Source organism: Spinacia oleracea, chromosome 4, assembly GCF_020520425.1.
Source record: "Spinacia oleracea cultivar Varoflay chromosome 4, BTI_SOV_V1, whole genome shotgun sequence".
Taxonomy (NCBI): Eukaryota; Viridiplantae; Streptophyta; class Magnoliopsida; order Caryophyllales; family Amaranthaceae; genus Spinacia; species Spinacia oleracea.
The window spans coordinates 18,343,492-18,357,925 of record NC_079490.1 but is presented as its reverse complement, the minus strand read 5'-3'; the positions used below and the strand labels follow the sequence as shown (position 1 = coordinate 18,357,925).

The 14,434-nt window shown below is 38.9% G+C and overlaps 1 pseudogene; it reads left to right on the top strand.

Annotated features, from left to right (window-relative positions):
• The first annotated feature begins 1,736 nt into the window (after positions 1 to 1,736).
• Positions 1,737 to 1,836, top strand: LOC130460283 (uncharacterized; annotated as a pseudogene).
• Positions 1,837 to 14,434: the final 12,598 nt, after the last annotated feature.

Genomic DNA, 14,434 nt, shown 5'->3' with positions numbered 1-14,434 from the left:
TTTTAGGGATTTTTCTATTAATGAAGGAGTTATATTCTCCTTGATTATATACTTAGAGTACATAAATTGATCGATTAACAATCAATCAACATAACTTAATTTTAGTATAGTTTTTGTTCTTTTATTTGAAAACCAAAGTATAAGTATGAGTCAAACTTGTTAGGTTATGAACAATCTAATCGTTATGCGGAATAAACCTAGATTGCCAGAAAACATATAAAATTCACATAATCAATTAACATAATTATTGGAAACATACTTTAGGATACGTGAAAGACGGATTCTTTTACTCAAAATATTTCCGAACACCTGAACAAATTTATTTGTGTTTAAAAGTAAAGAAATCTCGTTTTACGTCTAATTTGGATGATATCAAGTTTTCTTAATTGGATTTAGCCGTTGTCATTCCGCAAATTTGAAAGTCTTGGTGGTAAGATATTTACACAGGCTTTGAAGTTTTAAGTTCAGAAGTACTAACTATCTTCTAAAATGATCTTTATATTTTTTGTTTTAATCTGTTTAATAAGGTTCTTTATACTTTGCTTTATTCTATTTTTGAACATAAAAATTTACTATCTTACCCTTATTATCCCTACAACACACTTTCCTCCTATTTTCTTTTACTTTATTCATTTTTTTTCTTACATTCACCCACATCTTTCATCTATCAAACTTTATCCACATTTTATTATAGGTAAATTTGCCAAAAATTATCTTATAATATTGGATTTTTGCCAAAAAGCACCTTAAAAAATAATGTTGTGGTTAACTACCTTTTAAAAAATATACGTTGTATTACATTTGGTTGTATTATAAGCATTGATAAAACATTTTGGGGTTGACTTACTAGGTGCATATCTCGTGGCATGTTACCGAAATGTGTAATTAAATGACACATGAGATACATATGATAAAATCAATCCCAGAATCTTAATTCAACATTTATAATTTGGGAAAAGATAGTGTCTTACAACATAATTTTTTTATAAGGTAGTTAATTTCAACATTTTTTTTATAAGGTAGTTAATTACAACATGTTTTTTATAAAGTAGTTTTTTGAAAAAAAAACCAAATTTATAAGATAGTTTTTAACAAATTCACCACTTTTTTTTTCAATGAATCTATTATACAAACTTGCCTTATTATATCCACCACCTTTTTACATACTTTTTCTATATTGTGTTAATATTGGTGTAAATAGTAATCATAAAAATCATTTTAAAACGGGTACTAGTCCTATAAAGTCAATATCGGCGTCTTAATTTGTTAGGGATTTAGTTTTTTTTAATAGTACGTACAATTAACTAAGGGCTGCTCCCGGCCTCCCGCTGCTTGCCTGGTTGCTTCATTACTCTAATGATCCACCTACGAAGCCCACTATTATTGATTCAACCTTGAAATTAGTATACTTGATTGACAGTTTGAGTATTCATTGCAGCTACACTAACAGGTTGGGCAGATTGAGTATTTACTGCTTGTATATTATCAAACTTATAATGTAAACACTCAATTGGGAAATAAATTGTTCTATGGAATTCAAATCATGCTTACCACCCTTGTTAGATAGGCCTCTAGGATTCCCATATTGGGCATTATGAATGACCATCTCCTCAATCACCTCCATAGCTCTAGTCACAGCAAGTTGCATGAATCTCCCACTAGCAGCTGAATCCAAAATAAGTCTAGACTCATTACCCAGACCATTATAAAACTGCTGAATCAGGAACCAGTCACTCAAATCATGGTGCGGGCACTCTCTCTGCAAATCCTTGAATCTCTCCCACACCTCGAACAAACTCTCATTAGCTTGTTGAGTAATAGAAATTATCTGACCCCTCAGACGAGCTGTCTTCTCAGGTGGGAAATACTTCACATTGAATGTGAGAGCCAAAGACTCCCAATTAGTGATTTTCATGGCTGCCCGATTCAACCCATTGATCCACAACTTTTCTTTCCCACTCAGAGAGAACGGGAAAAGCATCTCCATAGTTTGCTCCGGAGTCAATCCCTTTTGCTTAATGGTAGAGCAGTATTGGATGAAGGACTGAATGTGAAGATTCAGATCTTCACCTACTTTCCCACCGAACTGGCGTCTCTCAATCATGTTAATCAATGCAGGCTCGATCTTGAAGGTCTCAGCTGCAATAGAAGGCATGATTGCCTTGGGTACCACAGACAGACTTGGCTTAGAATAGTCTGTAAGCCTTGGCTCAGGTGGTGGTGGTGTTTCGTCACCCATCTCTACCTCTGAAACTGAATCTGTATCTGAAGGAAAAATATCGCCAATATTATGATCAGAATCAGAGTAATTCCCACACTGTGCAATGAAAGTTCTTCGTCTACGAAAGGTTCTTTCGGGCTCAGGATCGAATGGAGTAAGATTACTAGTACCTACGGTCCTGGGCATAGACAAAGAAACTACAAAAAAGTGTGAGATCCGGTCTCAAGGAACGGGAGTTCCTTGAGAAGTAACAAACAATAATCTAGAATAAACAATCAATAACAGAAAATAAAACCGTCTCCCCGGCAACGGCGCCAAAATTTGACAGGCTAAAGTCGTATCACCTTATCAAAAATAAACCCAAGTCCACTAGCTAGGTAGCAAGGGAAGTCAGGATCGAATCCACTGGGAAACAATGTTCTTTCAATTACTAAGAATGAAATCTAGACTATTGGGAACAAGAAAGTTGGTTGATTTGTGTACTAAAGCTACGACAATAATTAAACAAATAAGAATTCAGATATTAAAGAATCTAGGGCATAGGTTCACCAACAAATAACAATCCAGGATGATAAACGATCGACAATAATCAATAAAGTAATTAATTAGACTAGCATGCTCTCTCGAATCAATACTAATCATAGACTTAGAATTAACGGGCTCTCGCTACGTATTAATCCTAATTCCACCTATTGACACAAGCCTAAACATCAAATTGCATCTCTCGAATCTTAACTTGATATTGCTAGACTATCACAATTAAACCTGCGCAAATCTAATCGCATAGTAGAATAAACCAATCAATACGAATCAATTACAATACCAACATTCAACAATATTCAATCATCCCTTCATAATTATTCATGGATCCCCAAACCCTAGAAATTAGACTACTCACACATATTACCAATAAACAAAGCAATTAATATGATTGAAAACATGATTAAAGCAAACAATAAATTAAAGTAAGAAGCAATACCTAATTGAAGAACAACGAAATAAGAAAGCTTGAATTTTTGATTGAAAATAAAAACTAAGTCTTGGAACAAATTTAGAGAGAATAAACTAAGCTTAATAAAATAAACTAAGTGTTTAATACTAGAATGAAAGATGTCCACTAAAAAAAAAAGGGCTAGTATTTATAGTTTGCCCAAAATACAAGCCAAAAAAACGAAAATAAAACACGCACATAAGCAGCAGGGGTTGGCGTCGCCCGAGGTGTGAGGGGGTCGAAAAAGCACGAGGCTAATGCGTGACCTCGTCCCTCGTGGGTGTGACGCTTCTTTTTGTCAAATCAAGTGTAATTGGATTTCCTTTGAGTTTACACCCAATTGACTAGTAATATAGGAGTCGCCATTCAGTTTTTAACGACAATGAGAAAAACTGACAAAACCCGGTTATCGTGACATAAAGGAAGTGCTGTTATGTTTGACCACGACGGCCGTAGGTTCCCTTGTGATCCCTGGTGGTGGGGATCGCTCAACGTACACCCGCAGGGTAGAGATTGAGGGTTCGGGGGACTGTAACTACCGAGAGGAGTACTCGCTCTTCGATAACTCCAGAGGCAGGATATCCTTACTAGCTCAGCATAAATAATTGAAGGGACATGCGTTAACTATTAAACTAATCTGAGTTGATTTTATCAATATGCAACATATAGTACTAGATCGAACGCAGAACTCTAATCCACGAGGAATTAGGAAAAAACACGTACCAGGTATTTTCAGCGCCCAGGCCTGGGCGCCGAAGATTTCGGCGCCCAGAGCCAGGCTTTGAAAATAGGATCTGGGCTGTTTTTCTTAGTCAGATTCGGATTCCTAGAATCCGGAGTATTTGAGATTTAATTGAGTCCTTTAGTGCGTATTAACCTTGTGACGAGATGTGTCTGGGCCCGTTACGAACTCTAGGCTCGTTAGGATTTTAATTAATACGTGACTCTTACTTTCGAATCATATTAGGAATAGGATTCTCTCGCAATTTCTATCTCATTTAGGATTTATGTTGGAGTGCAACACCTAATTCTGACAGGTTTCTATCTTTTATGACGTGCCACTTTTAACAACTACCCATTACGGCAGTTACTATTTTTAGCAGGTTTCCATAAATAGCAGGTTTCTATAAATAGCAGGTTTCGGGTGAAATGAAAAGGGGTAATGAGATTCGTTATTTTATAGGAGATGCGTTGTCAAGTGGAGATTTACGTTCTCATCATCGAACCTTCCCTTTCGGGAATGGGGACAAAAGTAGGTGTCTACAGTTAGCCCCCACTTTGACTGAGTCTTGGAATAAGACGATGGTCAAAGTACTAGACGGAGTGCGCCACACAAGCCATGGTGACCTGTTTTTGCGAGGGTCTCACGAGCCCTCGAGTGATAACAGTTGACTTAAGGGTCATCACTTGGAGTGTCGACATATCCCTCACGTGTCATTGGGATTTGTCAACGGATAGTATAGAAACTTCCTCACTTTGTCATTGGAAAGATCTAAAGAAGTGTAGACACTCCCTCACTTTGTCATTGGGAGTAGCTACAGATGTTTTTGAAATCAAAGCTATAAAGTGTAATTGGGCCTGGCCAAGCCCAACCACGAGGTAAAAATGTTTTTAAAGATTCTCATTTTCAAGGCTAGTTAAACGAGAAAACCCCCTTGTTTTTATGGGACGTAAAACGAAGGAAAATCCAGCACATCGCTCTTTTATGGAAAAAACGGAAAATCAATCCTTTAATTTTTGGAAAAAGGGAAAACCAATCACATCGTTCTATTTTGGAAAAACGGAAAACCAATCTTTTAATTTTTGGAAAAAGGGAAAACCGATCCTTTAATTTTTGGAAAAAGGGAAAACCGATCCTTTAATTTTTGGAAAAAGGGAAAACCGATAAAGGTTATCGCTACAGCGACTAAGGACCTGCGCGGTTAGTGACGCAGACCCTGCCGGCTAAAGATGGCGAGCCTGTCCGCTAAGGGTGGACACCCCGTCCGATAGAAGTGGACGAATCTGTTTTTGAAATTTGAAGATAAGGACCTACGCGGTTTGTGACGTAGACCCCGGCGGCTAAAGATGGCGAGCCTATTTTAAATTTGAAGACTTTATTTTCCGAAAACTGAGGACCTGCGCGGCTAGTGACGCAGACCCCACCCGTTGAAGGTGGGCGAGCCCATTTTGAATTTCTTACTTTCTTTTCATTTTTCCTATGTAGAAGGGCTTTTGTGATTACAACCTGTTGGTGGGTCGCAATATTTCCTGATTAGGTGTGTCCTCTAAGTGGGCCCACACTGAGTATATTTCTGCTAACGATATTTTTAAAATACCGTTTTTTTTCCTTTTTTTTTGAGACTATCCAAACACGGGACTTGTGTATAGCGCAGCCCGGGAATGTTGTTTTAACTTTGCATAATATATATTTTCTTTCGAGCCCCCAAGCATTCGTGCTTGACGGTCATTTCTTGTCAAAGAGGTTCCTTGGGGATACGCATTCTGTAATGTCCTTGATCGTGTTTGGGATTGTACTCGTAAGTGCGAGCGATCTTTGTAGTGGTGTGCTACTCTTGACAAAGTCGTGAGGTGTGACTTTTAGTAAGGAAATCGGCAATTTTCGAGTCGAATGGATACGACAGGGCCCTATAGAAGTCAGAGCTTTTTTCGGGCCTGGGTTGATTTTCGGCGCCCAGGCCTGGGCGTCAGAAATAATTCACGCCCAGGTGGGGCGTTGAAAATGTTGTTTGGGCTGGTCTTTTGATGACACAGTTGGCCTCTTGGAAGTTCTACGTATTCTCTTCTCTTTTGTTTTTCTTTTTTTTTAGAACGTAGAATTTTATTAGAGATCACAATGAGCTGAGTGATCGTGATGATTTCTCGAGAAGCCGTAGCCGATTGGTGAACTACGGTGTTTGTCGTTCTTAGGCGATTATTTAAAGGAACTGTTGCTCTTAAGGCGTGCAGTTATTGCAATAGTTGGGCAAGTCTATATGGCCCGAGGAACATACCTTGAGGCGTATATTTTTTATCGCTCGTATATATTTTTTTCTTTGGACGCGTTCGTGAATGTTCGATACTTAGAATGATGATATGTATGTGCGAACGAGCGTTCATAGAATGGCCGTTGTGTGCGGTTGATAGATTAAAAAGTGATACCGCAAGTGCACGGTGTCTGTTGTTAGCAGATACTTAGAAAATACGGGTCGATCCCACAGGGAGACAAGTTCTATTAGTTTTTGCCCAATTATACGAACTATTTCAACAACGAAAGTTGAGTTTGAGTATTAACTACTGAAGCTAAAGCAATAATAAAAATGCGTAATTTATCAATGAATTAAAGGTCTAGGGCGTCTGTTCGGTTCACCATGCTTATACCAATCCAATAACACAATTCAATTCGACAACGAATAAACTAGGCCGAGTAATTAAAGTACATGCTAATCCTACGGTCGGGTCTTAACACTTTCAATTCAACATATGCAGTGCGATCGCTAACATAATCAGAATTGCCAATTGTACAAAGCCTCTAAAAACACGATCTTTCGATTCTAATTCCTATTAGCTAGATAATTAATCCATGAAATTGGCCGATAACATGAACCAACGATTAAGAACAAATCAATTGGAATTACTCAAGCAATAATCTATAAATTAGCAAACTTTAATGCATAACAATCATGGTATAAACATGGCTTCCCTAACTTAGCCCTAGAATATAACTACTCGCTCATAATTGAATTAACAAGCATGAAATACATAATGAAAACGAGATTCATAATCAAAGGACGAATTAATCTAAGAAACGGAAATAATAAGAAAGAATTAAAGCAAAAGAAATTATTGAATTACCTCTAGATTGATGAATTGAAAATTGAAAGCTAGGGTTCGACAATGGAATAAGAGAGGAATAGAAAACTAGAACTGACGTGAAAAAATTATCAGGGAAAAAAAACGTCAAAAAAATAAAAGCATAAGGGAATACATTAATTCCCTTGAGGTATTTTAGTGTTTCCTAAATTCTCAACAAAAAAGGAAAAAAATAATAATTACATAAGTTATCATTTAATTGAACGATCACGAGAAACGACGCAACGAACCCCCATGGAAGTAGCTGGGCGGAGAAACCAGCGGGCCCGCTGGTGGGTCGCTGGTTTTCGCGCCCAAGGGGAAGATTGGGCCATCGTTTTGGGCTTCGGGCGAATCGGATAGTCGAGCCATCTTGTTTATGTCATAACTCTTGTTCTACAATACCTATAAGGACGTGTGACCTGTCGTTGGAAAGCCCTTGAAGTCTACTTTCTAGGCCAATAAAAATCGCCTCATTCCGACATGTAGAACTTGAGATATCATTAAAAGAGTGAATGCTTGTCCGTTTTGATGCTTAGAAAAATAGCGTTTAGCTTCGTTATTGACTCAAAATTATCCCTAGAGATATGCAATGATCCTCGAGTCAACATTCCATCCGTTCATCATCCAAATCAACTCATAACACTCCGAAAGCATCCAAATGACCGTAAAATCACCTGAAACATTAAGAAAACACAAATGGGGCGTAATAGAGTACGACAACGATAACTTATGCAAATGTGATCCTAAATGCAACTAAAATGATATAAATGCCTAATAATGCAACCTAAATGCGCCTAAAATACCCTATACAAATATGACTCATCAAATTCCCCCAAGCTAGACTGTTGCTTGTCCCCAAGCAACACTAAACCAAAGATAGAGAAACAAGACGCATATGACTTTCATAAAACCATGGTAAGACCAACCCAACTCTCGAGCAAACAATCAAACAGAGTTATTGAGACAGAAATCTAGCTCGGATACAAATAGAACCACAAAGCATCATGATCCACAATTAAAACAACCAAGCTTAGCCACAAACTATTCTCAATCAAGCTAGTCGTCGCCGCATACCTTGTAGAATATAAATATATGATGCAACATAGGGTAAGATGACAATAACAAGAAACGATTTTCATTCAATCACAAAACAAACATGCCGATCAAGAGGTCTTTATAATAAGCTTGTAATGGGGCTAGGTGAAAAGGAAGGGTAGGGTATAATTTGGGAAAAAGTGAGAGTAAGGTCCAACTTGGGGAGCATATGTGAACTATATGCGTCGGCGTGATAATGCCGCAAATCCAACTCCATCGAACCATGAAACCCGAACAATCAACCAAGTTACAACCAAGGGAAAACATAATATTATGTCAATGATCTTTCTTCATTCCCCTTTCCTTGCTTTCAAATTACATACAAAAACGAAAAACATATTTTTTTTTATTTTTCTTTGATTTTTCTCTCTTTTTTTTTTCTTTTTTTTTCTATTTTTTTTCTTCTTTCTTTTCCCTTTTTTTTTCTTTTTTTTTCTGTTTATTTTGGTATGAAAATGAAACTAGATAATGAAATCGAAAGTACATAAATAAATCTAATGCTAACTGTTACAAGCTTGGGTGCCAACAATAATATACACCATTTCCGAACCACAAATCCAAACATGGCCTCGAACCACGAACTATTGGCTTAGTGTGCCAATCAATCAACATCAATGAAACCATTACGAACACCGAAGCTCCCCCAAGCTAGAATCGGGACAAGTAACCAACGGGGCTAATAGGGCTCAATTTTGTGGAGTTAAAACAATAAACGGACAAGGCTACAACATGGGTATGAAAGGCAGGAACTGATGTTTCTAAGTTCGTCTGAAGGCTTCCTAAGAGAATGGCCTCTGTCATACGCGGCATGCGTGAGTTGCAACTAAACTACTAATGAATCTCAAGCCAAAATCATACGATAACAAGTCACATCAATCACACAAACACATAGTAAGGTGACCTACAAGATAATTGGCTAGCTATTCTTGACACGAGACCAACATCTTACCGCATACCATTCAATTGGTTCACACAATGCCAAGCAGTTATCAATGTATAGCATGACCGACTGAATTTCAGAATCATAACTAAGTTCAAAAGAAGCTCAAGAGAGTCAAATAAAGCCCGAACATAGTTTGAAAGTCAATTGCACAATGCAGGGTATAAAGACATATGAATGCAAGTAAGAATGCAAGTAAGAATGCAACTAAATTGAACAATAACACTAGGAAAGCAGTACATTTTTTTCGTTGCACGTAAACTCCCACCCCTAATGGACGGTACAAAGCGTACAACACCTAAACAAAACAATAAAACTATACTAGAAAGCAACAAAGATAGATATCCCTCCCCCAAGCTAAACAAAACACAGTGCCCTCACTGTGAAAATAGCAACAATATAACTCAAACAAGGGAGAGAGATGGAAAGTGCTCACTCGTGATGAGCCTCGTTGGCCGAGTAAGACTCGGTAGGACTGGCGACAGTAGAAGCGGTGGGGCCAGAAGCTTCAAACTGATGACGCAAAGAGCCAATCTCCATGCCCATTGCCTCAACCTTCTTGTCAAGGCCATCAAAGTTAGCCTTGATATCCTTGGAGAACTGAGTAAAGCAATCTAGGAGCGTTCGGAACGCTTCCATGGTGACTGGGGCAGAGCTCGGGGTCGCAAGATCATGCTGTTAGGTTATGATACATATGACAATTTCATAAATCATGCGGAAACAACCATTAAGCCAGGAATACATATTATTTACACATAATCATATAGCATAATTTAGATGCATACTCTTTGTTGCGTGCCTTCCCTAGCTGCGCCCGAACCGAACAAGAACAAGTCTTTATTACTCCAAGTGTCGTCCCTCCGTAGATAGTCCACAGCACGTCCGGATCCGCCTTAAGATTGACCAACTAGAATCGCCCTTAAGGTACTAGAATTTTCGGCACTATTGAGCAAGGAATGTGGCTGAATTTTTCTCTCAAAACTCACTTTGAATACTTGAATTAATCTCAGAAAATATGTGACCCTAGGCACGTATTTATAGAGTTATGGAAAGGGAATTGTAATCCTAGTAGGACACGAATTAATTAAACTTAGAATCCTACAAGAACTCTAATTAATTAATTTATCCTTTTAGGAATAGGAATTTAATCATATACTAACTCTAATAGTTTTAGGAATCATGCATGAACACAAACTCACACACACACGGCAGCCACAAGGGCTGCCCATGCGCGTGCGTGCGAGCAGCAGCCCACGCAGCGAGGCCCACGCAGTCGTGGCCTTGGCGCGCGCTGGGCCTGCCTTGCGGTAGGCCTGGGCGCTGCCTTGGCTGGGCTTGTGGCGCGCGTTTGGCTTGCTGGGCGATGGCCCGACTTCGTGCTGGGCCTTCGTCCGGCAGGCCTCGTCCGATGCTAATTCGTACGATACGCTTCCGATTAAATTCCCGGTTCCGGAATTCATTTCCGATACGAACAATATTTAATATTTCCGATTCCGGAATCAATTTCCGTTTCGAACAAATATTTAATATTTCCGTTTCCGGAATTATTTTCCGATTCCGATAATATTTCCGATTCTGACAATATTTCCGTTTCCGGCAATATTTCCGATTCTGGTAATATTTCCATTTCCGATAATATTTTCCAATACGTACCATGTTTCCGTTTCCGGCAACATCTACGACTTGGAAAATATTTATATTTCCGATACGATCCATATTTCCGTTTCCGGCAATATCACCGTTTCCGGAGTATTCATTTCTTGCCTGTGACGATCTCAGCTCCCACTGAAACCAAGATCCGTCGATTCCGAATATCCATAGATGGAGTATCTAATGCCATTAAATACTTGATCCGTTTACGTACTATTTGTGTGACCCTACGGGTTCAGTCAAGAGTAAGCTGTGGATTAATATCATTAATTCCACTTGAACTGAAGCGGCCTCTAGCTAGGCATTCAGTTCACTTGATCTCACTGAATTATTAACTTGTTAATTAATACTGAACCGAATTTATTAGACTTAACATAGAATGCATACTTGGACCAAGGGCATTATTTCCTTCAGTCTCCCACTTGTCCTTAGGGACAAGTGTGCATTTCCTAATTCCTTTGTCGCTCGATGCTTGCTCTTGAACATAAGGTAAGAGTTGTCATCCTTATTATGTCCAGAGGTGTTCCTCGGTTTCAGAGTTCAACTGATCAAATAAACAGATAATCATAGCCTTTGATTCATCCGAGCACGGCCATACATTTCACAGTTTCTAGCTCTCCGAGTGGCCTGGTACAACTTTTAAGCATCTCATCCCGATTTATGGGAGGACAATCCCAATCTTGTGATCTTGAGATTAGACTTCGTTTGATAGGTGATTACCTGAGCGTTGCCTTTATAGCCTCCTTTTACGGTGCGACGGTTGGTCAACGTCAAAGCAACCAGTTCTCAAACAAGTAATCTCAAATCACTCAGGTATTGAGGATTTAGTATCTAATAATTTAATGAAATTTACTTATGACAGATTTTCATCTCTTACAGTAAAGTTTCATAGGTCTTGTCCGATACTAGTCTTCCCAAAGTAAGTATCTATGCAAATGATTATGACATTGCCATGTCCACATAGTTCAAGAAACAGAACTACTAGTCATCTTGCATTCTAGTCGTCTAACGTTTTCTATGCGTCCAATTTTATAGAAAACTCCGACTAGGGACCATTTTCAACCTTTGACATTCAAGTTCACTTGATAGACATTTCTTAGTCACAGGACTGGTCTTGACAGTCTATCTTGAATATATTGTCAAATTGAAGGGACTCATCATTTAATAAACCACAAATTAAATGGAAAAATGAATTCTTTTCATTTATTGTGAATGATTAACCAATAATGTTTTACAAAGATTTAAACTCTAAAACTTTAAAACATTAAACAGAGACATCAAAGCCATTCTCCAATATGCTTGATTCCCATAGCTGCAGTGTGCGAGTTGTGCTTCGCCTGCGGCAGAGGTTTAGTTAATGGATCTGATATGTTGTCATCAGTTCCAATCTTGCTTATCTCGACTTCTTTTCTTTCAACGAACTCTCGTAGAAGGTGAAATCTACGAAGTACATGCTTGACTCTCTGGTGGTGTCTAGGCTCTTTTGCCTGTGCAATAGCTCCGTTATTGTCACAATACAGGGCTATTGGTCCTTTAATGGAGGGGACTACACCAAGTTCACCTATGAACTTCCTTAGCCATATAGCTTCCTTTGCTGCTTCATGTGCAGCAATGTACTCCGCTTCAGTTGTAGAATCCGCAATGGTGCTTTGCTTAGCACTTTTCCAGCTTACTGCTCCTCCGTTGAGGCAGAAGACAAACCCAGACTGTGATCTGAAATCATCTTTGTCGGTTTGGAAACTTGCGTCCGTATAGCCTTTAACAATTAATTCATAATCTCCACCATAGACCAGGAAGTCATCTTTGTGCCTTTTCAGGTACTTCAGAATGTTCTTGGCAGCAGTCCAATGCGCCTCTCCTGGGTCTGACTGGTATCTGCTCGTAGCACTGAGTGCGTACGCAACATCCGGGCGTGTACATATCATAGCATACATTATTGAACCAATCAATGATGCATATGGAATCCCATTCATTCGTCTACGCTCATCAAGTGTTTTTGGGCACTGAGTCTTGCTTAGAGTCATTCCATGAGACATGGGTAGGTAGCCTCGCTTGGAGTCCGCCATCTTGAACCTATCAAGCACCTTATTGATATAAGTGCTTTGACTAAGTCCAATCATCTTTTTAGATCTATCTCTGTAAATCTTGATGCCCAATATGTACTGTGCTTCTCCTAGATCCTTCATCGAAAAACATTTCCCAAGCCAAATCTTGACAGAATTCAACATAGGAATGTCATTTCCGATAAGCAATATGTCATCGACATATAATACTAGGAAAGCAATTTTGCTCCCACTGACCTTCTTGTATACACAAGATTCGTCCGCGTTCTTGATGAAACCAAAGTCACTGACTGCTTCATCAAAACGTATATTCCAGCTCCTGGATGCCTGCTTCAATCCGTAGATTGACTTCTTTAGCTTGCATACCTTTTTAGCATTCTTTGGATCCTCAAAACCTTCAGGCTGTGTCATAAACACAGTTTCTGTTAAAACGCCGTTTAAGAAAGCAGTTTTGACATCCATCTGCCATATTTCGTAATCGTAATATGCAGCGATTGCTGACATTATCCGAATAGACTTTAGCATTGCAACTGGTGAAAAGGTTTCATCGTAATCCACACCGTGGACTTGCCTGTAACCTTTTGCAACCAATCTAGCTTTGAAAACTTCAAGTTTCCCATCCTTGTCCTTTTACAGTTTGAAAACCCATTTGCTTCCAATGGCTTGGTAGCCATCTGGCAAATCGACCAAATCCCATACTTGGTTTTCAGACATGGAGTCCAATTCAGATTGCATGGCTTCTTGCCATTGCTTGGAGCTAGGGCTCGTCATAGCTTGTTTGTAAGTCGCAGGTTCATCACTTTCAAGTAATAGAACGTCATAGCTCTCGTTCGTCAAAATACCTAAGTACCTTTCCGGTTGAGATCTATATCTTTGCGATCTACGCGGGGTAACATTTCTAGATTGACCATGATTCTCACCAGATTCTTCTGATCTCTGAGTTTCATCCTGAATGTCATCTTGAGCATTCTCTAGAGTTTGTTGTTCGACTCGAATTTCTTCGAGGTCTACTTTTCTCCCACTTGTCATTTTGGAAATGTGATCTTTCTCCAAAAAGACACCATCTCGAGCAACAAACACTTTGTTCTCAGATGTATTGTAGAAGTAATACCCCTTTGTTTCCTTTGGATAGCCCACAAGGATACATTTGTCAGATTTTGGATGAAGTTTGTCTGAAATTAATCGTTTGACGTATACTTCACATCCCCAAATCTTAAGAAAAGACACATTTGGAGGCTTTCCAAACCATAATTCGTATGGAGTCTTTTCGACAGCTTTAGACGGAGCTCTATTTATAGTGAGTGCAACTGTATTTAGTGCATTTCCCCAAAATTCTAATGGAAGTTCGGCCTGACCCATCATTGACCTGACCATGTCTAGCAAGGTTCTGTTCCTCCGTTCCGACACACCGTTCCATTGTGGTGTTCCAGGAGGAGTCAATTCTGATAGAATTCCACATTCTTTCAGATGGTCATCAAATTCATAGCTCAGATATTCACCGCCTCTATCAGACCGCAGTGCCTTAATCTTCTTGCCTAATTGATTCTCTACTTCACTCTGAAATTCCTTGAATTTGTCAAAGGATTCAGACTTATGCTTCATTAGGTAGACATAACCATACCTACTGAAGTCATCAGTGA